Below are 21,866 nucleotides of genomic sequence, written 5' to 3'. Positions count from 1 at the left end.
CGAGACCCCGACCCCGACACGGCACCCCGACACCGACACGACACCCCGACCCCCGACACCTCCCGAAAAGGTGTTCTTTGGCCTTCCAGAGGCCGACGGGGTCATATATTTGTGAATTATTAGTTAGGTCATATATTTTTCGATTTTGTTATGAAAAACATCATATATAATTGTGTTGATCGGGTAGTTTTAAATGTGCAATTGTTTCATCGCTGCGAGGTTTGGTGTTCGACGACCTCGCCGTGCATTTGACGAGCTCTGCCCCTTCGTTCGTGGGTGAGCACAAATGACATGTCCTCCTCCCCCATTAATTATTTGATCTATTCCGATGAAACTTGATAGCTAGCTATATATGTGTCTTGAATCATCAGTATGCGTAACCAATATGTGTCTCCCGTTTGAAAGCGTCATAGTTATAAATATGCATGCATTTGCATATTTATAACCTTGATTCTTTCGAATTGTCCAACGCTATCCATGGACAGCCCAAGTATGTTTAGATTGGGTTCGTTTTCCCATATGCTTTGCTCCGGATCCGACGCATAAATTTCGTCAGTGCCTCCCCTGTTGTTCTCCGGGTACACATCCTCTCTGTTTATTGCAGAGACGTGTATCAGGAGAACAGCGGGGAGGTGCTGCCGAAATTTTGCGTAGGATCCAGAGCATAGCATGGGAAAATGAACCCAATCTAAACATACTCGGGTGGGATTAGGACCTATCATTACCTATTAGAGTGTAGGTTGCATGGACGTAATAAAATTGACAAAGTAGATCAACTGATGAATATATACATGCTGAATTATATATATATTTGTTGTGTGTCTAGTAGCTCTGAAAGTCAAGATGAGTGATCGTGCGTGGATGTACACCGGTCACACTGGTCAGAACAAATGGAGCACTGAATGGTTCACAAAAACCAAGGGGTTTGTGCGAGCCGCATTTGCAAATGGCCAGAGGAAAACCTGGTGCCCCTGTTTACGGTGCGGCAATTGGGAAAAGAGGACAGAGGCTGAAATGGGCAAACACCTGCAGAAGAGTGGTTTTCCGCCCGATTATACGGTGTGGACATTTCACGTAGCGGGAGAGGAGGTAGGGTGACTGCTACGGCGCCTTCCTCGCCGCCACCCCCAGCTGTTTCACCCGAGCACGTGACTGCTAGGGTGGACTCGTCCGAGGAGGAGGCTACACGGACTCCGGTCCACGAGCCTCCGGTCCACGGGTCTTGGGCCCACGAGCCTCGGGTCGACTGGCCTTCGGCCCACGAGAGTTCGGCCCACGAGACCCCGGAGGAGCACACGTCCGGAGGGGGTACCTGGCCGGATCAGCCCGAGGAGCCGAGTGGCCATGCTGATGATGGCGGGGAGCCGACTGATCTTGAGGAGGAGGGTGGCACCGTCTACCAGCGTGGTGCTACACGGCTCCCGTCCGTGCCGGCGACCCGCGAGCAGAGGTGGTTGATCTTCCCTGATGGGGAGAGGTACGTAAGTGCATTTAATATTTTTGTACCTTCTGCATTCACGTTTCTTCAAATAACTAATGCGTTGGCCTTGTCATGCTGCAGGGGTTGGGACCACCATCATAGTGTCCGCCGGCCCAACTCCGTCCTTGGAGTTCTTTGCCGGAAAAACTTCCCGGGGTTTGTCACGTTGCCTGGTGAGGGTAGGCTTCCAGAGCTTGGATTGAGCTGGGAGCACTACGTGGCTGCCCCGGCCCCGCCGGATGAGATTATCGACGGTGTCGTGTGCGACACGAGGGCAGACATGGTGATCAAAAAGTTCTGGGTAATTTCTCCTTTACACATTTAAAAATCTTCAACTAGGTAGTTATTAATTGTACTAATCAATATTGTCTCATTTGATTTCAGACATTCTACAGGTGTGAGGAGGGATACGAGGAGGACGCGGCACATGTTATCGAGAACGTCTGCAAGCGCCTACTCCAGAACTTACGGCACGAGGCTCGGGTGCAGGCTGTTCGAGACTACTACGCCTTGCGTGGTATCAAGAAGACCAAGCCGGCGTGCCGCGATAAGTTCCTGAGTAAGGAGCAGTACATGAAGGTAATTCTTAAGGCCTTCTACTTAAGTTCCTTCATTTAGTAATTCTTAGCCGTAGCGCTCAAGTTTCTATTTGCTAACTTAGGCGCCTCCGAGATGGTGTGCGGATCGGATGGATTGTTGGGAGGTGTTGGTCGATGAGTGGTGCTCAAAAGAATGGCTAGCCCTCCACAACGAGGCCAAGGACAAATGTGCCCAAATGGAAGGTGTGCCACACCATCAAGGCAGCTCCAACTTATATCAGTTCGGGCGCAACTGGGTATGTGGTTTGCTTCATGATTCATGCAATTCATTCATCATGCTAGCTTGAGCCCTTTAATTACTAATTTTCATTGTTTCTCTCTTTCAGGCACGCTACAATAAGGCGGATAAGGTGCCAGAGGTGTACGACCTGTATGCCATGGCCCACACTGCCTCTTTCAAGAAAGTCAAGGCTTTCTCTCAGTCTGACCTCGATGACGCAAACAACTTCACCAACATCTCCTCCCACAACAAGCTCGTGAGATATAGAGATGAGGGGAAGGCGAGGAAAGGGGAGGACTTTAACCCGAGCCAGGGTCCCATTGATCCAGAGCTGGTGATGATATCTGGTGGCGGGAGGTCCCATGGTTCCATAGCCATTGGAGATGGACTTATCCGTTGTCCTAGCACTCTCCCGGAGATCAAGGCGCGACAGTCGAGCTCCGCTCCTGAGATAAGGCCTCGTGAACGGCCAGTGCAACTCGCCATCAAGGTTAGTGATACGTACTCAGTTATCTTTCTCCATTAAATTGTGTGCGCTTCCATCAATGATTACAAATGGTCATGTGAGTGGTGTTGCAGGCTGCTATACAGACTGAGAGAGATAGAACGGAGAAACTTTTGGAGGAGGCGGCGGAGAGGCAGCGGGAGATGGAGGAGAGGACGAGAAAGATGATGGAGGAGGAGAGGGCACGGAATGACATGCAGGCAAGGGCCATGTACGAGCTCCTTGTGGTAAGTTTCTTCTGCAGATTACTTGCTAGTCTTAACATTTGAGTCTCATTACTAACTAGTATGACTCTGTTGTGAAAACCAAATGTGCAGTCTGTGTGCGAGAAATCCGGTCAGCCCGCTCCGCCGATGCCAGTGATTGCTCCTGGGAGCACGGTGAGTTTAATTTGAATGGACATTACTTGCTAGTCTTAACATTTGAGTGTCATAATTCTAACGAGACATTGTAAATGATCTTTGGTGCAGCTTAACTCCAGAAACGCATCGCACAATCCTTCTCCAGGTAGCGGCACTAGCCACCCCGCTCCTACACCTCCCTGATCACGGTAAGTTTCTCTACTGTTTTGCTTAACAAATGCATAAAGACCTAGACTTAGCTTTATTTCCTCCAATATGCTTACCATAATGACCTAGAGTTAGCTTCTTTTCCTCCAAAATGACCCATTTTACCTAGGTTAGCTTATAAATGATGCAGTTCATCCAAGTTAGCTAAAAAATGACCCATTTTACCTAGATTAGCTCCTGAATGATCCATTTTACCTACGTTAGCTTTAAAATGGCCCATTTCACGTAGGTTAACTCCAAAATGACCCATCTAACCTAGGTTATCTCATAAACGATCCATTTCAACTAATTTAGCTCATAAATGATCCATTTGACCTAAGTGAGCTAAAAACGATCCATTTCACCTAAATTAGCTCTTAAATGATCCATTTCACCTAAGTTAGCTGAAAAAGATTCATTTCAACTAAATTAGCTCATAAATGATCCATTTCAACTAAATTAGCTCATAAATGATCCATTTCAACAAAGTTAGCTCAAAAACGATCCATTTCAACTAAGTTAGCTCATAAATGATCCATTTGACCTAAGTGAGCTAAAAAACGATCCATTTCACCTTAGTTACCTCAAAAACGATCCATTTGACCTTAGTTAGCTCATAAACGACCCATTTCAACTTAGTTAGCTCATATATGATCCATTTCACGTAAGTTAGCCCATAAATGACATACTCTTCTTGTTCTAGTCTTCTTCTTGTTCTAGTCACCTATTTCTAACTTTCTTATTTTTCATTTTGCAGATTTCATTCACTTGACGAAAGCTTGCATAGATGGAGTGCTCCTTATCCCTTTCTCTGTTTCTTTTGTATCGTTGAACTATGCATGTATCTTGGTAGTTGGATGAACTATGCTATGTATGATGGAACTTGGTAGTTGGATGGAACATATGTGATGGAACTATGTATGATGGAACTCTGCATGTTGGATATCTATGTGATGGAACTATGTCATATATATCATATATATCTTATATGTTTGCTGTGAAATATATCTGTATATGTCATATATATTTGTGATGAAAATTGTTGGATTTAATAAAAAACAGAAAAAGAGCCAATATGCAGGCTCTATGCCGTCTGCCACCGACGGCAACGGGCTCTTTGCCGTCTGCCGCGGACGGCAAAGAGGCCGCGTGGCATCCAGCTGTGCTTCCTGGGAGCTGACCAATTTGGTCAATTTGCCTACAGTGGCAGACGGCAAAGAGTAAAAGAGTTTGCCGTCAGCGGCGGACGGCAAAGGCCTGCCATGTGGTGACGTGTAGATGACATCATACGGCGGACGGCAAAGACACTAGAAAGTTTGCCGTCCGCTAGCGGACGGCAAAGGCACTAGAAAATTTGCCGTGCGCTGGCGGACGGCAAAGGCCTGCCGTTAGCCACTTAACAGACTGAGAGCACAATTTTTGCCGTCCGCTCTCTTTGCCGTCCGCTGCAGACGGCAAAGGGGCTTTGCCGTCAGCCGCCAGGAAGCAGACGGCAAAGTAGCTGTTTACCGTAGCCTACTTTGCCGGAGCCTTTTGCCGTCCGCGGCTGACGGCAAAGGCCTTTGCCGTCCGCCGTGGCAGACGGCAAAATAGCTGTTTCCTGTAGTGACAGGGTCCATATAGTATTCTCCGTTTTCAGCGATCACGTGGTCAAGGAAGAATGCCGCCAATTCCTCTTGAATTGCTCGCATACGATCTAGTGGTAGGAGTTCATCCCGCATCCGAAAGATCTAATTTGAAGAAGGGGTCAATACATATATATATGAATAAATGAAACTCAACACAAATGATGGTAATAAAATAAAATTGTGAATATTATTGCTTACGCACTTCATATTGTTCGTCAGAGTAGCCCCGCTCACAGGTCGTGTAGTGGATGGACTCGCAAACGTAGTATCCACAGAAATCATTCCCTTGTTCCTGCCACAACCACTTTACAAGAAATAGAGGTAAATCAAACTGATAAGCAAGCATGCTAAATGGTATTGATGAAAGTAGCGCTTGAATCACTAGGAGATGCGCGGAACATGCTACTATAGTACTTACTTTCGGGTGTCTAAATTGCAGCTTCTTCGGCAGTCCCGGAGCTTTTTTGGTGAATTTTCTCCAAACCCTGCCAGACAAAGAAAACAATTACTGGATATCAGGAAATGAACAAAATTGCTGATATGGTGGATAATGATCGATTTAACTTACTTCTCGAGCATTTGAGTCATGTCCGCATAGTCCTGGGGATCTTTTCGTCTCGAGTCTAAGACGGTTACTAGTCCCTGCTCAAGCTTAATCTCTAGGAGAATATAGTGGAAGCTGCGCACGCATGCATAAGTCATAAATTACATTGCTATAACCTGGACTAATAAGGGAAACCGAATATGCACAAGACAGTAACACTCACTTGAAGTTGTAAGGAAAGAGTATTATATCTTTGTTTTCATTTATTACCAACGATCGTACCAAGTTGGCCTCGGTATTTTCGGCATGATATTTAACCTCAGTTGCATCTATGAGATTTGTGTTAATGAATCCAATATCACCGATTTGTCTTTTCTTCAATTCGGCGATCTTCAATCTGCATAATAAAGAGCTGACCTATATAGAGAGACTTAATGACATAAGTAGTACTATTTACAGACAGTAGCAAGTGATCGTTGATTTATCGAGGGCCTTTTGATTGAAAAACTGGAAGAACTCCTCAAATGGAACATTCAATAGTTCAATTCCAATGAGGTCATGCTCCTCTATAACTCTCAGCGTCAAAGTATTCCTCCCCCAGACTCTCTGCAGGTTTTCATGTACCAATCATGTAATCTTCGCATCATCGTTGTTAGAGATCTTTCATCTTTGACGAGAGGCTTCCCATTATGGTATTTGTGTTCATCCACCTCCAACAAATCATAATGTACATCGTCGGGCAAGTAATCTCCAAGATTGCTATAACCGGGCACCATCCTCGGATCATTAGCGACGATGTCGCTAGACACCTTGAGCGGGGGGCACGATTGGTTCGCTTGTTCGCCAAGCTGGGCAATTTTTTTCCCAGCTCGTCGTTCTTTTAACCTTTGATCACTGACAGTACTTCCCAACCGCTCCGCTTCGACAAATGTCTTTGCAATAATGCGCTCATAGTTGCCTTTCGGCGGAGACTTTGGTGGTTTTGTCAGGGCAGCCAGAGTGCGCTTCGCTTTCACCGGATCTACCTTCTACTCCGGAGGTGGATGTTTCTTTGCTTTCACCCCTTCAAAGAAGTTCGTCACTTCAGCTCGCATGATCTTCGTAGTTTCCTCCTCGATCCTCTCGTATGGTAACTTCTCTGGAGTCTTCAGAGAAGGACCGAATCTATATTGCCTCCCGCCTCTGACTGTACTGCTAGACGCCGGCAGAGCAGACGGAGCGGCTGCAGCTGTCTTCTTTCCTTGCTTACGAGGTAGAGGAGAAGGACTACGATGCGCCGGAGCACCCGGAGCGGCGGCGGGTCTCTTCCGCCCTTGCTGATGAGGCGGAGAAGGAGGAGGTTGGCTGCTCGGGCGCGCCGGCGCAGGCGGAGAAGGAGGCGGAGTGCCGCCACGCGCCGGAGAAGGAGGCTGAGTGCCCTGATCACTCGCCGGAGGAGGAGGCGGAGTGCCCTTACTCGCCGGAGGAGGAGGAGGAGGCGGAGGCGTCCAGTTCGGAAGGTTGATGAGCTCCTTCCGACATAGGCATGGAGTCTTCAGAGCAGAACCCAGCCGAGTCTCCCCTTCACCGGTAGGGTGGTCAAGCTGGAGGTCCTCAAATCCCTCCGTTATTTCGTCCACCGTCACCCTAGCATATCCTTCTGGAATCGGACGATAGTGAAAAGTTGCGCCGGGTTCAGGAGGTCGAACAGAGCCGATAGCCGCCTTGACTTTGAAGTTCTGCCATTGCGTCATAAGGTGGCAATGTTGAGACTCCGTGATAGCATCCACGGGGTAGCTAGCAGGAGCCATCAAGACATGCTCCGGCTGAAGCAGCTCGGTGGAAGCCACACTGCTTCTCCGCTGAGATGGCGGGGTAGCTTCGGGGGTAGTTTCGGCAGGTCGCTTGCTGCGAGCTACGTCTCGTTCCTCTAGCGCTTTAACCCTTTCGTGCAGCTTCTGAATTTGGGTCTGCTCCACTTTTTTCCTCCTCTCCTGGCATTTGTAACCGCCTGCGTCTAGAAAACCAGCCTTCCACGGAACGGAGCCTGGCGTGCCTCGTGTCCGTCCAGGGTGCTCAGGATTCCCGAGAGCCATTGTGAGCTCGTCGTTCTCTCTGTCTGGAACGAACGTCCCTTGCTACGCTGCATCGATATAGTGATGAAGCCTCTTGACTGGTATTCTCATTTGCTCGTTCGTCCAAACGCACTTCCCTGATATAGGGTCCAAGGTTCCGCCGGCCCCGAAGAACCAAGTCCGGCAACGGTCTAGCCAGTTCATTGTCTCTGGTTCAATCCCTTTATCAAGCAGATCATTCTCAGCCTTGGCCCACTTAGGCCGGGCTTTGATGTAGCCACCTGACCCCGTGCGATGGTGAAGCTTCTTCTTCGCAGCATTTTTCTTGTTTGTCGCTGACAACTTCTTACTCTTTTCCGACGTCTTGTGGGCCAATGATCTCTGATCTTCTCATATTTGCCGATGAATTCTGGTGTCTCTTCTTTGTCGACAAACGTTTTCAGCTCATTCTTCCACCTCCTGAATAGGTCTGCCATCTTCTTAAGAGCATGAGACTTGATTAATTGCTCTTTAACTGGCTTCTCCGGATCCTCCTCTGGCGGTAGGGTGAAATTTGCCTTCAGCTCAGTCCAAAGATCATCTTTCTGCATATCATTGACATAAGACACCTCAGGGTCTTCCTTCTTAGGCTTATACCATTGGTGGATGCTGATCGGGATCTTATCCCTAACAAGAACCCCGCACTGAGCAGCAAATGCTTCCTTTATCCGGATGGGTTCAATCGGTTGGCCGTCGCGCGCGATTGCTGTGATCTCAAACTTTTCATCCGAGCGCAACTTTTTCTTCGAGCCTCGTCTCTTTACCGAAGTCATGCTCGATCTGGAGGGCTAGAAAAAAGAAGAAAGACGAGAGTTAATTAATATGTGTACATACCAAAACAATGAATGCATCAATTAGCTAGTCAGCACAGGCTTAACTAATATATTTACCTGGCCGGACTCTGTTCGGTCACCGGAGCCGTCACCACGGGCTCCTTCTTGCACCAGCATTGGGTCACCGGAGCCATCATAATCATGTCTTTCCTCCTCCACTCTTCGATCACCGTAGCCTGCTTCTTCACCCTGTTCTTCCAGACCATCATTGTCGTTAAGATACGACAAGACATCACCTCCGGCTAAGATTATGTCCCCCAACACCTCTTCTGCTTCCTCGTCTCGTCCGTGCTCCATTGTTTCTGCAAATATTACAACATGGCAATTATTACACAAACATGACAGCAGGTGGATATATTAGTGCAAACGTAGACCTAGCTTATTCCGGGTTTGGGGTGGCCTCGGCAACGCTTCAAGGGTAGGGGCGCGGCGGGAGGGGGTAGGAGACCGACATCGTTTTTTTCTAGGGTTTGGGTGTCCTCGAGAGTTTTGGTCGAGCGAGAGGGCCGGGGGGTGCTCCCGTGGTATAAGTTGTCACGGTTGAAGTTATCCGGGAGGGGGTTATATCGACAACGACGACATACATACATGAGAAAATAATGTTATCTGGGAGGGGGTAGGTCGAACCCCCCCTCGTGTTGAAGTTATCGGGACACGGGGTATATCGACAACGACATATCCGATAAAAAATAAGAAGATGAAGAAGAAATAAAAAGAGGAGAAGAAGATATTAATAGAGGAGAAGATTGAAGAAAAAAAAGAAGAAAAAAAAGAGGAGAAGAAGAAAGGAATAGAGGAGAAGAAGAGAAAATAGAAAAGGCGAAATTATAGCTTCCGAATCTCGCTTAATTGAATCTCCTGCTCCAAGTATACTTTCCAGAAGAAAGGAATAGAGGAGAAGAAGAGAAAATAGAATTCTATTTTCTCTTCTTCTCCTCTATTCCTTTCTTCTTCTCCTCTTCTTTTTCTTCTTTTTTCTTCTTCTTATTTTCCTTTTTCCTCTCCTTCTTTTTCTTCTTCTTCATTATCTTCCTAGCTAGATATATAATACATTTCTAAAAATGTAACTTTTGCATATATAAATTTTTTTCTTCTTCTTCCTTCTTCCTTCTCTTCCTTCTTTTCCTAAATATATAAAAAAATTCGAAAAATGAAACTAACCTAAAATGTACTAAATCAGATAACATATATAGATAAAACTAACCTAAAATGTACCCAAATGTACTAAAAATCTAACTTTTATATGCACAGAGAACATACATACATATATACATTTTTATAAAAATGCAAAAAACAAATCATCATATATATGAACAAAAAAATCTAAAAAAGGACATATAATTAGATATACACACATACATTACTCACACATATACATATAATCTGGAAAAAAAACATCATAAATATGTGAAAAAACAGAAGAGAGGACGGGGGGGGGGGGGGACGCCGGCCTGACCAAGGAGAGGTGCGGCGTGGTCGGGGCAGGGGCAGAGGCACGACACCGACGTCGGTGTAGAGGGCGGCGACGTCGGTGTGGTCGGGGCAGGGGCGATGGCGTCGACGGGGCAGAGGGCGGCGACGGCCTCGACGGGGCGGGTCGGGGGCGCGGCAGAGGCACGGCGAGGGCGCGCGGCGTGGTCAGGGGGCAGGGGCGACGGCGGCGTGGTCGGGGCAGGGGCTATGCATCGACGGGGCAGAGGGCGGCGACGGCGTCGACGGGGCGGGTCGGGGGCGTGGCAGAGGCACGGCGAGGGCGCGCGGCGTGGTCGGGGGGCCGGGGCGACAACGGCGTGGTCGGGGCGGGGCAACGGCGGCGTGGTCGGGGGCGCGACAGAGGCATGGCGAGCTCGGGCAGCCTGGCGGCGTCGTCGGAGGGATCGAAGAACTGACGAAATTTTCACAAGTGCTGGCTTATATAGCAAACCCATTGGTACCGGTTGGTGGCACAAACCAGTACCAATGCCACCCTTTAGTCCCGGTTGGTGTCACCAACCGGGACCAAATGCCTCTTTTCAGCAGCCCAAAGGGCGGGAAGCGACGGCCTTTGGTCCCGGTTGGTGGCACCAACCGGGACTAAAGGGGGGGCATCGGTCCCGGTTTGTGCCACGAACCGGGACCAAAGGGTGGCATTGGTCCCGGTTCGTGCCACCAACCGGGACCAATGGCCTTGCACAGCGGCGTGGTGGTGGTAGTTTAGTCCCACCTCGCTAGTTGAGAGCGTCGACTACCTGTTTATAAGCACTGTTGCCTCCTCTCTCTCGAACTCCTCTGAACTGCAGGCCTATGGGCCTAATTTGACACTGCTTTGCCTGTGGGCCCGCTGGGCCTTCTGCGGGCCTGAATCCTGGCCCAACTAGGTGGGTTTCTAGTCGTATTCAGGCCGTGGTGGCCCAGGAGGTGGCATTTTTATTATTTTTTTCCATTTTTTGTTTTCTTTGTTGCTTTATTTTTTATTTTGTTTCTACTTACAACAAAATACTTACTGTTGCTATTTTATTTATTTTATTAAGGTTTATTTATTTTGTTTTATTATAGTTTATTTTATTTTGTTTCTACTTATTTATTTTATAAAAGTTTATTTTATTTTAATTATTTTGTTTCTACTTATTTATTTTATTTTATCTTATTTTGTTTCTACTTATTTATAAAAGTTTATTTTGTTTATACTTATTTATTTTATTTTCTTTTTTGCTTTTTGTATTTATTTTATGAAAATTCTTTTTGCTTTTAATGTTTTGAACAGAAAATACTTTGATAATTTTAGTTGCATAAATTCTATATAATTTTAGTTTCAATAATACTAGAGGTTTATAAAAGCTTTTTAGTTGATTCCTTTAGTACCGGTTCTTTCTGCCTTTTTTGACTTCATTTGTTATTTTTCATGCATTTATTGATTATTTTGAGCTATAAGACCCTGAAATTGAAAAGCATTTCAAATGAACTCTGAAAAGGTTGAAAGTTGGCATGGTATCATCATTTCATCCACATAGCATGTGCAAGAAAGTTGAGAGGGTTACGGCAAAAACTGGATGCACTTCGTGTACAAAACGGACAATGGTATCATACTCGTCTGTTACAAAGTTGGCATGGTATCATCATAATAGTTGCGGGAGAAAGTCTTCACTTTTTCTTCGCTTGTGTCATTTGCTTATTGCGCCGTAACCATGGATAATCTTCATCGTTTATCAGGATGCTTGGGTCAGCCTTGACTTTGAAGGGAGGAATTTCATGAAACTTTTCATAATCTTCAGACATGTCTGTCTTGCCCTCCACTCCCACGATGTCCCTTTTTCCTGAAAGAACTATGTGGCGCTTTGGCTCATCGTATGATGTATTCGCTTCCTTATCTTTTCTTTTTCTCGGTTTGGTAGACATGTCCTTCACATAGATAACCTGTGCCACATCATTGGCTAGGACGAACGGTTCGTCAGTGTACCCAAGATTTTTCAGATCCACTGTTGTCATTCCGTACTGTGGGTCTACCTGTACCCCGCCTCCTGACAGATTGACCCATTTGCACTTAAACAAAGGGACCTTAAAATCATGTCCGTAGTCAAGTTCCCATATGTCCACTATGTAACCATAATATGTGTCCTTTCCCCTCTCGGTTGCTGCATCAAAGCGGACACCGCTGTTTTGGTTGGTGCTCTTTTGATCTTGGGCGATCGTGTAAAATGTATTCCCATTTATCTCGTATCCTTTGTAAGTCAATACAGTCAAAGATGGTCCCCTGGACAACGAGTACAGCTCATCACAAACAGTGTTGTCACCTCTGAGACGTGTTTCCAACCAACTGCTGAAAGTCCTGATGTGTTCACATGTAATCCAGTCGTCGCACTGCTCCGGGTGTTTGGAGCGCAGACTGTTCTTGTGTTCATCGACATACGGGGTCACCAAGGTAGAGTTCTGTAGAACTGTGTAGTGTGCTTGAGACCAAGAATGCCCGTCCCTGCATATTATTGAGTCCGCTCCTAGCGTGCCTTTTCCAGTCAGTCTCCCCTCATACCGCGATTTAGGGAGACCTATCTTCTTAAGGCCAGGAATGAAGTCAACACAAAACCCAATGACATCCTCTGTTTGATGGCCCATGGAGATGCTTCCTTCTGGCCTAGCGCGGTTACGGACATATTTCTTTAGGACTCCCATGAACCTCTCAAAGGGGAACATATTGTGTAGAAATACGGGCCCCAGAATGACAATCTCGTCGACTAGATGAACTAGGACGTGCGTCATGATATTGAAGAAGGATGGTGGGAACACCAGCTCGAAACTGACAAGACATTGCGCCACATCACTCCTTAGCCTTGGTATGATTTCTGGATCGATCACCTTCTGAGAGATTGCATTGAGGAATGCACATAGCTTCACAATGGCTAATCGGACGTTTTCCGGTAGAAGCCCCCTCAATGCAACCGGAAGCAGTTGCGTCATAATCACGTGGCAGTCATGAGACTTTAGGTTCTGGAACTTTTTCTCTGGCATATTTATTATTCCCTTTATATTCGACGAGAAGCCAGTCGGGACCTTCATACTGAGCAGGCATTCAAAGAAGATTTCTTTCTCTTCTTTCGTAAGAGCGTAGCTGGCAGGACCTTCATACTGCTTCGGAGGCATGCCGTCTTTTTCGTGCAAACGTTGCAGGTCCTCCCGTGCCTCAGGTGTATCTTTTGTCTTCCCATACACGCCCAAGAAGCCTAGCAGGTTCACGCAAAGGTTCTTCGTCACGTGCATCACGTCGATTGAAGAGCGGACCTCTAGGTCTTTCCAGTAGGGTAGGTCCCAAAATATAGATTTCTTCTTCCACATGGGTGCGTGTCCCTCAGCGTCATTCGGAACAGCTAGTCCGCCGGGACCCTTTCCAAAGATTACGTGTAAATCATTGACCATAGCAAGTACGTGATCACCGGTACGCATGGCGGGCTTCTTCCGGTGATCTGCCTCGCCTTTGAAATGCTTGCCTTTCTTTCGACATTGATGGTTGGTCGGAAGAAATCGACGATGGCCCAGGTACACATTCTTCCTGCATTTGTCCAGGTATATACTTTCAGTGTCATCTAAACAGTGCGTGCATGCGTGGTATCCCTTGTTTGTCTGTCCTGAAAGGTTACTGAGAGCGGGCCAATCGTTGATGGTTACAAACAGCAACGCGTGCAGGTTAAATTCCTCCTGTTTGTGCTCATCCCACGTACGTACACCGTTTCCATTCCACAGCTGTAAAAGTTCTTCAACTAATGGCCTTAGGTACACATCAATGTCGTTGCCGGGTTGCTTAGGGCCTTGGATGAGAACTGGCATCATAATGAACTTCCGCTTCATGCACATCCAAGGAGGAAGGTTATACATACATAGAGTCACGGGCCAGGTGCTGTGATTGCTGCTCTGCTCCCCGAAAGGATTAATGCCATCCGCGCTTAAACCAAACCATACGTTCCTTGGGTCACCTGCAAACTCAGCCCAGTACTTTCTCTCGATTTTTCTCCACTGCGACCCGTCAGCGGGTGCTCTCAACTTCCCGTCTTTCTTACGGTCCTCACTGTGCCATCGCATCAACTTGGCATGCTCTTCGTTTCTGAACAGACGTTTCAACCGTGGTATTATAGGAGCATACCACATCACCTTCGCAGGAACCCTCTTCCTGGGGGGCTCGCCGTCAACATCACCAGGGTCATCTCGTCTGATCTTATACCGCAATGCACCGCATACCGGGCATGCGTTCAGATCCTTGTACGCACCGCGGTAGAGGATGCAGTCATTAGGGCATGCATGTATCTTCTGCACCTCCAATCCTAGAGGGCATACGACCTTCTTTGCTGCGTATGTATTGTCGGGCAATTCGTTATCCTTTGGAAGCTTCTTCAATATTTTCAGTAGCTTCTCAAATCCTTTGTCAGGCACAGCATTCTCTGCCTTCCACTGCAGCAATTCCAGTACGGTACCGAGCTTTGTGTTGCCATCTTCGCAATTGGGGTACAACCCTTTTTTGTGATCCTCTAACATGCGATCGAACTTCAGCTTCTCCTTTTGACTTTCGCATTGCATCCTTGCATCGACAATGACCCGGCGGAGATCATCATCATCGGACACATCGTCTGGTTCCTCTTGATCTTGAGTAGCTTCCCCCGTTGCAGCATCATTGGGCACATCGTCTGGTTCCTCTTGATCTTCAGCAGCTTCCCCCGTTGCAGCATCACCGTATTCAGGGGGCACATAGTTATCATCGTCCTCTTCTTCTTCGCCGTCTTCCATCATAACCCCTATTTCTCCGTGCCTCGTCCAAACATTATAGTGTGGCATGAAACCCTTATAAAGCAGGTGGGTGTGAAGGATTTTCCGGTCAGAGTAAGACTTCGTATTCCCACATTTAGGGCATGGACAACACATAAAACCATTCTGCTTGTTTGCCTCAGCCACTTCGAGAAAATCATGCACGCCCTTAATGTACTCGGAGGTGTGTCTGTCAACGTACATCCATTGCCGATTCATCTGCGTGCATTATATATAATTAAGTGTGTCAAAAACCATTACAGAACATCATGAATAGATAATTAAGTGACCAAATTAATAGAAGTTCATCATCACATTAAAACCAAAGTACATACATAGTTCTCATCTAACAACATATAGCTCTCCAGAGCATCTAATTAATTAAACCATACATCTAAAGTAAGAATTTTTTCTTTCAGAAAGAAGATAAGAACAAGAGGCTCACCACGGTGGTGCCGGCGACGAGATCGGCGCGGGCGATCGACGACGGTGAAGACGGGATTGGGACGTGACGGGCCGCTAAACCTAGACAATCTCGAGGAAAATGGAGCTTTGAGGTCGAGCTTCGAGAGGAGAAAGCTTAACTAGTGTGGCTCGGGCATTTCATCGAACAACTCATGTGCATAGGAGGTGAGCTAGAGCACCACAAAGCCCTCCCCTCGCCGGCCAGAGAAAAACAGAGCACTAGAGTGCTCTGCTCGCGGGCGAGGGGTATATATAGGCACCTCATTGGTCCCGGTTCGTGGCATGAACCGGGACTAAAGGGCAGCCTGTGGTCCCGGTTCAAGCCACCAACCGGGACCAATGGTGGTGGGCCAGGAGCGAGGCCCATTGGTCCCGGTCCGTCCCACCAACCGGGACCAAAGGGGCCAGACGAACCGGGACCAATGCCCCCACGAGGCCCGGCAGGCCCCTGGCCTCACGAACCGGGACTAGTGCCCCCATGGGTCCTGGTTCTGGACTGAACCGGGACTAATGGCTGACCCGGCCTGAACCAAAGCCCTCTTTTCTACTAGTGACACCTAAACATGCTTCTGCTATTAATTCTGATATGTTGCATGTTATTGATGATGCCACTTCTGCTATGCATGATACTTATGATGAAACTACTTCTATGCTTGACACTACTGTGCCACTAGGTGAATTTCTTGATGAACAACTTGCTAGGGCTAGAGAAAATGAAATTATTAAAACTGATAATATTGATGAAAGTGATGATGAAGATTCTCCCCCTAGATATGAATTGCCTGTTGTGCCTGAGGGTTATGTTATGGATGAAGAAACTGCTAGAGACTTTCTTGCTTGCAATGATAGGAGCGATCTTAAGAAATTATTAGCTAAGCTGAAAGAAAAATCTCTGAATGCTAGAATGAAATATGATCCTACTTATGCTACTTCACCTATCTTTGTTACTGATAAGGATTATGATTTCTCTGTCGATCCTGAGATAATTACTTTGGTTGAATCTGATCCTTTCTATGGCTATGAATCTGAAACTGTTGTGGCACATCTTACTAAATTAAATGATATAGCCACCCTATTCACTAATGATGAGAAAACTCGTTACTACTATATCCTTAAATTATTTCCGTTCTCATTAAACGGTGATGCTAAGACATGGTTTAATTCTCTTGATCCTGGTTGTGTGCGTAGTTCCCAGGATATGATTTATTACTTCTCTGCTAAATATTTCCCTGCTCATAAGAAACAAGTTGCTTTAAGGGATATATATAATTTTGTGCAAATTGAAGAAGAGAGTCTCCCACAAGCTTGGGGGAGGCTTCTCCAATTACTTAATGCTTTGCCTGATCATCCTCTTAAGAAAACTGAAATACTTGATATATTTTATAATGGACTAACCGATGCTTCCAGAGACCACCTGGATAGTCGTGCTGGTTGTGTTTTCAGGGAAAGAAGTGTTGATCAAGCTAAAATTCTATTGAATAATATGCTGACGAATGAAAACAATTGGACACTTCCGGAACCAACTCCTAAGCAAACTCCTAAGAAAAGGGGTGTTCTATTTCTCAGTCCTGAAGATACGTGATAACCCACAAGTATAGGGGATCAATTGTAGCCTCTTTCGATAAGTAAGAGTGTCGAACCCAACGAGGAGCTAAAGGTAGAACAAATATTCCCTCAAGTTCTATCGACCACCGATACAACTCTACGCATGCTTAACGTTCGCTTTACCTAGAACAAGTATGAAACTAGAAGGACTTTGTAGGTGTTGTTGGATAGGTTTGCAAGAATATAAAGAGCACGTAAATAAAAAGTAGGAGTTGTTTAGGTAAAGAAGCAATAAAGTAAATATAGCGAGTGGGGAAAAGTGGTGGTAGGCGTTGCGAAATTGTCCCTGAGCAATTGACTACTTTACTAGACCGATAGCAAGTTTTATGTGGGAGAGGCCACTGCTAGCATGTCATCCCTGACTTGGAATTCTATGCACTTATGATTGGAACTATTAGCAAGCGTCTGCAACTACTAACGTTTATTAAGGTAAAGCCCAACCATAGCATTCAGATATATTGGTCCCCCTTCAATCCCGTATGCATCAATTTCTATGCTAGGTTGAAGCTTCTATCACTCTTGCCTTCCAATACATAGTCCTATCAACATACAACTAACCCTATGGTGTGATCCACGCGCGCTCATATGATGGGAACCAAAGGACAGCAACATAACCACAAGCAAATTAAATCAGTCATAGCAATTCATCAACCACCGATAGGACAACGAAAATCTACTCAGACATCATAGGATGGCAACACATCATTGGATAATAATATGAAGCATAAAGCACCATGTTCAAGTAGAGGGTACAGCGGGTTGCGGGAGAGTGGACTGCTGTAGATAGAGGGGGGGGAAGGTGATGGAGATGTTGGTGAAGATGACGGAGGTGTTGGTGTAGATCGCGGTGATGATGATGGCCCCGGTGGCACTCCGGCGCCACCGGAAGTGAGGGGGAGAGAGCCCCCCTTCTTCTTCTTCCTCCTTGATGTTCTCCCAAGATGGGAGAAGGGTTTCCCCTCTGGTCCATGGTCTCCATTGCGTGGGAGGGACGAGAGCCCCTCCGAGATTGGATCTGTCTCTCTGTCTCTCTCTGTTTCTGCGTTCTGGATTCTGCCCTTTCACCGTTTCTTTTATAACCGGAGATCCGTTACTCCGATTGAATTGAAACCTTCGCCAAGTTTTTTTTTCCGAAAATTAGCTTTCTTGCGGCCAAAGAAGGGCAGAACCCGCCTTACGAGGGGCCCACGAGGGTCAGGGGCGCGCCCCCTGGCTCGTGGCCACCCCGGGCACCGTCTCACGTTAATTCTTCTTCCCATATTTTCCAAATATTCCAAAAATATTCTCCGTCCGTTTTTATCCTGTTTGGATTCCGTTTGATATGGGGTTTCTGTGAAACATAAAACATGCAACAAACAGGAACTGGCATTGGGCACTGGATCTATATGTTAGTCCCAAAAATAATATAAAAAGTTGCCAAAAGTATATGAAAATTGTAGAATATTGGCATGGAACAATCAAAAATTATAGATACGATGGAGACGTATCAGCATCCCCAAGCTTAATTCCTGCTCGTCCTCGAGTAGGTAAATGATAAAAAAGATAATTTTTGATGTGGAATGCTATCTAGCATAATCTTGATCACACAATCTAATCATGGCATGAATATTAAGACACGAATGATTCAAAGCAATAGTCTATCTTTTGACATAAAAACAATAATACTTCAAGCATACCAACCAAGCAATTTTGTCTTATTGAAATAACATAGCCAAAGAAAGCTCATCCCTACAAAATCATATAGTCTGGCTATGCTCCACTTCACCACACAAAGCATTCAAATCATGCACAACCCCGATGACAAGCCGAGCAATTGGTTCATATTTTTTAACGCGCTTCAGCCTTTTCAACCCTCACGCAATACATGAGCGCAAGCAATGGATATAGCACTATGGGTGGAATAGAATATGATGATGGAGGTTGTGTGGAGAAGACAAAAAGGAGAAAGTCTCACATCGACGCGGCTAATCAACGGGCTATGGAGATGCCCATCAATTGATGTCGATGTGAGGAGTAGGGATTGCCATGCAACGGATGCACTAAGAGCTATAAGTGTATGAAAGCTCACACTGGAAACTAAGTGGGTGTGCATCCAACTTGCTTGTTCATGAAGACCTCGGGCATTTGAGGAAGCCCATCATCGGAATATACAAGCCAAGTTCTATAACAAAAATTCCCACTAGTATATAAAAGTGATAACTCAAGAGACTCTCTATATGAAGAACATGGTGCTACTTTGAAGCACAAGTGTGGTAAAAGGATAGTAACATTGCCCCTTTTTCTTTCTTTTTTCTTTTTTTGCGGGCTTCTTTGCCCCCCCCTTTAGGGGGGGAAATGCTCTAATAATGATAATCATAACACTTTTCTTTACTTACAACTCAATATTACAACTCGATACTAGAACAAAGATATGAGTCTATATGAATGCCTCCGGCAGTGTACCGGGATGTGCAATGATCTAGCGTAGCAATGACATCAAAAAGGGACAAGCCATGAAAACATCATGCTAGCTATCTTACGATCATGTAAAGCAATATGACAATAAATGCTCAAGTCATGTATATGATGATGATGGAAGTTGCATGGCAATATATCTCGGAATGGCTATGGAAATGCCATGATAGGTAGGTATGGTGGATGTTTTGAGGAAGATATAATGAGGCTTATGTGTGATAGAGCGTATCGTATCATGGGGTTTGGATGTACCGGCGAAGTTTGCACCAACTCTCGAGGTGAGAAAGGGCAATGCACGGTACCGAAGAGGCTAGCAATGATGGAAGGGTGAGAGTGCGTATAATCCATGGACTCACATTAGTCATAAAGAACTCATGTACTTATTGCAAAAGTTTATTAGCCCTCGAAGCAAAGTACTACTATGCATGCCCCTAGGGGAATAGATTGGTAGGAAAAGACCATCGCTCGTCCCCGACCGCCACTCATAAGGAAGACAATCAATAAATACCTCATGCTCCAACTTCGTTACATAACGGTTCACCATACGTGCATGCTACGGGAATCACAAACTTCAACACAAGTATTTCGACAATCCACAACTACCCACTAGCATGACTCTAATATCACCATCTTTATATCGCAAAACTATTGCAAGGAATCAAACATATCATATTCAGTGATCTACAAGTTTTATGTAGGATTTTATGACTAACCATGTGAATGACCAATTCCTGTCATCTCTATAAATAGATATAAGTGAAGGAAGAGAGTTTAATTCTTTCTACAAAATATATTCCCATGATCTAACAAATATAAGTGAAGCAAAAGAGCATTCTACAAATGGCGGTTTTCTATGTGAAGAGAAACAGGCAATCCAAACTTCAAATGATATAAGTGAAGCACATGAAGCATTCTATAAAGCCATACTCAGAAGATTTAAGTGAAGTGCAAAGAGCATTCTATAAATCAACCAAGTACTATCTCATACCAGCATGGTGCATAAAAGAAAAGAGAAAACTAAATGCAAAAGACGCTCCAAGATTTGCACATACCGCATGAACGAAACGAATCCGAAAACATACCGATACTTGTTGAAGAAAGAGGGGATGCCTTCCGGGGCATCCCCAAGCTTAGACGCTTGAGTATCCTTGAATATTTACTTGGGGTGCCTTGGGAATCCCCAAGATTGAGCTCTTGCCTCTCCTTCTTCTCCTCACATCGAGACCTTCTTGATCATCGAACACTTCATCCACACAAAACTTCAACAGAAAACTCGGTAAGATCCGTTAGTATAATAAAGCAAATCACTATGCTAAGTACTGTTGCAAACCAATTCATATTTTGTTTTGGCATTGTAGCTACTGTAATATAATTTTTTCATGGCTTAATCCACTGATAGAAATTGATAGTTTCATCAAAACAAGCAAACTATGCATCAAAAACAGAATCTGTCTAAAACAGAACAGTCTGTAACAATCTGAACATTAACCATACTTCTGGTACTCAAACAATTCTACCAAAATTAGGAAAAATAAAAAATTTGTATAGAAAGACAGTGCTAGAAGTTTCAGAACCAATTGACGTTCCAATAAAAAAATGTAAAATCGCGCACTACAACCAAAGTATCTGTCCTGCACCGCACAAGCCAACAAGCATTGTAAACATCCTAAAGGCAAACCTTGGCACATTATAATACAATGGAATTGTACAAGGGGATAATTATTTTTGTTGAAAAGTGTCTGTAATCAAGATTCAGAAAGTTTCCGTGAGCATGAACAAAGTTCAAGGCTAGCTCCCACTTTAACAATGCTCGTCTTTCTCACTTTCGCTTTTCTTTTTGAAAAAGTTTTAGGTTCCCCTCTTTATTATTTTTTGTTTTTAAACTATATAAAAGCACACAACAGAAATAAATGACTCTCTAAAACTTCCGGGTTGTCTCCCTGGCAGCGCTTTCTTTAAAGCCATTAAGCTAGGCATATAGTGCTCAAGTAATGGATCCACCCGGATCCCAAGGTATATCAAAGCCAATTTTAATTAACAATGATTTGGCATTTAGTAGTGAGCACAAAACAACATATATCAAGCAATGAAGAAGTCTAACTCTCTTCCTATGGATCAGCATGTCATAAAAGAACAATTCATGCACACATATAAAGGCCAATGCATAGTATAGGCAGTTTCTTGCAATTTTTCGTGTTGGAAACATAAAGAGGCGGAGATGTAGTTCCTCTATCATAATAATTGCAAGTAGGAGCAGCAAGCACATGCATATTATATCTATCAAAATCATCATGTGCAACGGTAAAAGGCAACCCATCAATATAATCCTTAATAAGGGCAAACTTCTCCGATATAGTATAATCGGGAGAATTCAAAAAGATAATAGGACTATCTAGCGTGGGTGCAATAGCAACAATTTCATGTTTAACATAACGAACTATAGCAAGTTCATCTCCATAAGCATAATTCATATTGGCATCTTGGCCACAAGCATCGCAAGCATCATCAAAAAGGGATATTTCAAGAGAATCAACCAGATCATAACAATCATCATAGCAATCATCCTTCGGTAAGCACGAAGGGAAATTAAACAATCTATGAGTTGAAGAGTTACTCTCATTAGAAGGT

Source organism: Triticum aestivum, chromosome 6D, assembly GCF_018294505.1.
Source record: "Triticum aestivum cultivar Chinese Spring chromosome 6D, IWGSC CS RefSeq v2.1, whole genome shotgun sequence".
Lineage (NCBI taxonomy): Eukaryota > Viridiplantae > Streptophyta > Magnoliopsida > Poales > Poaceae > Triticum > Triticum aestivum.
Note: the sequence above shows the minus strand (reverse complement) of the source record.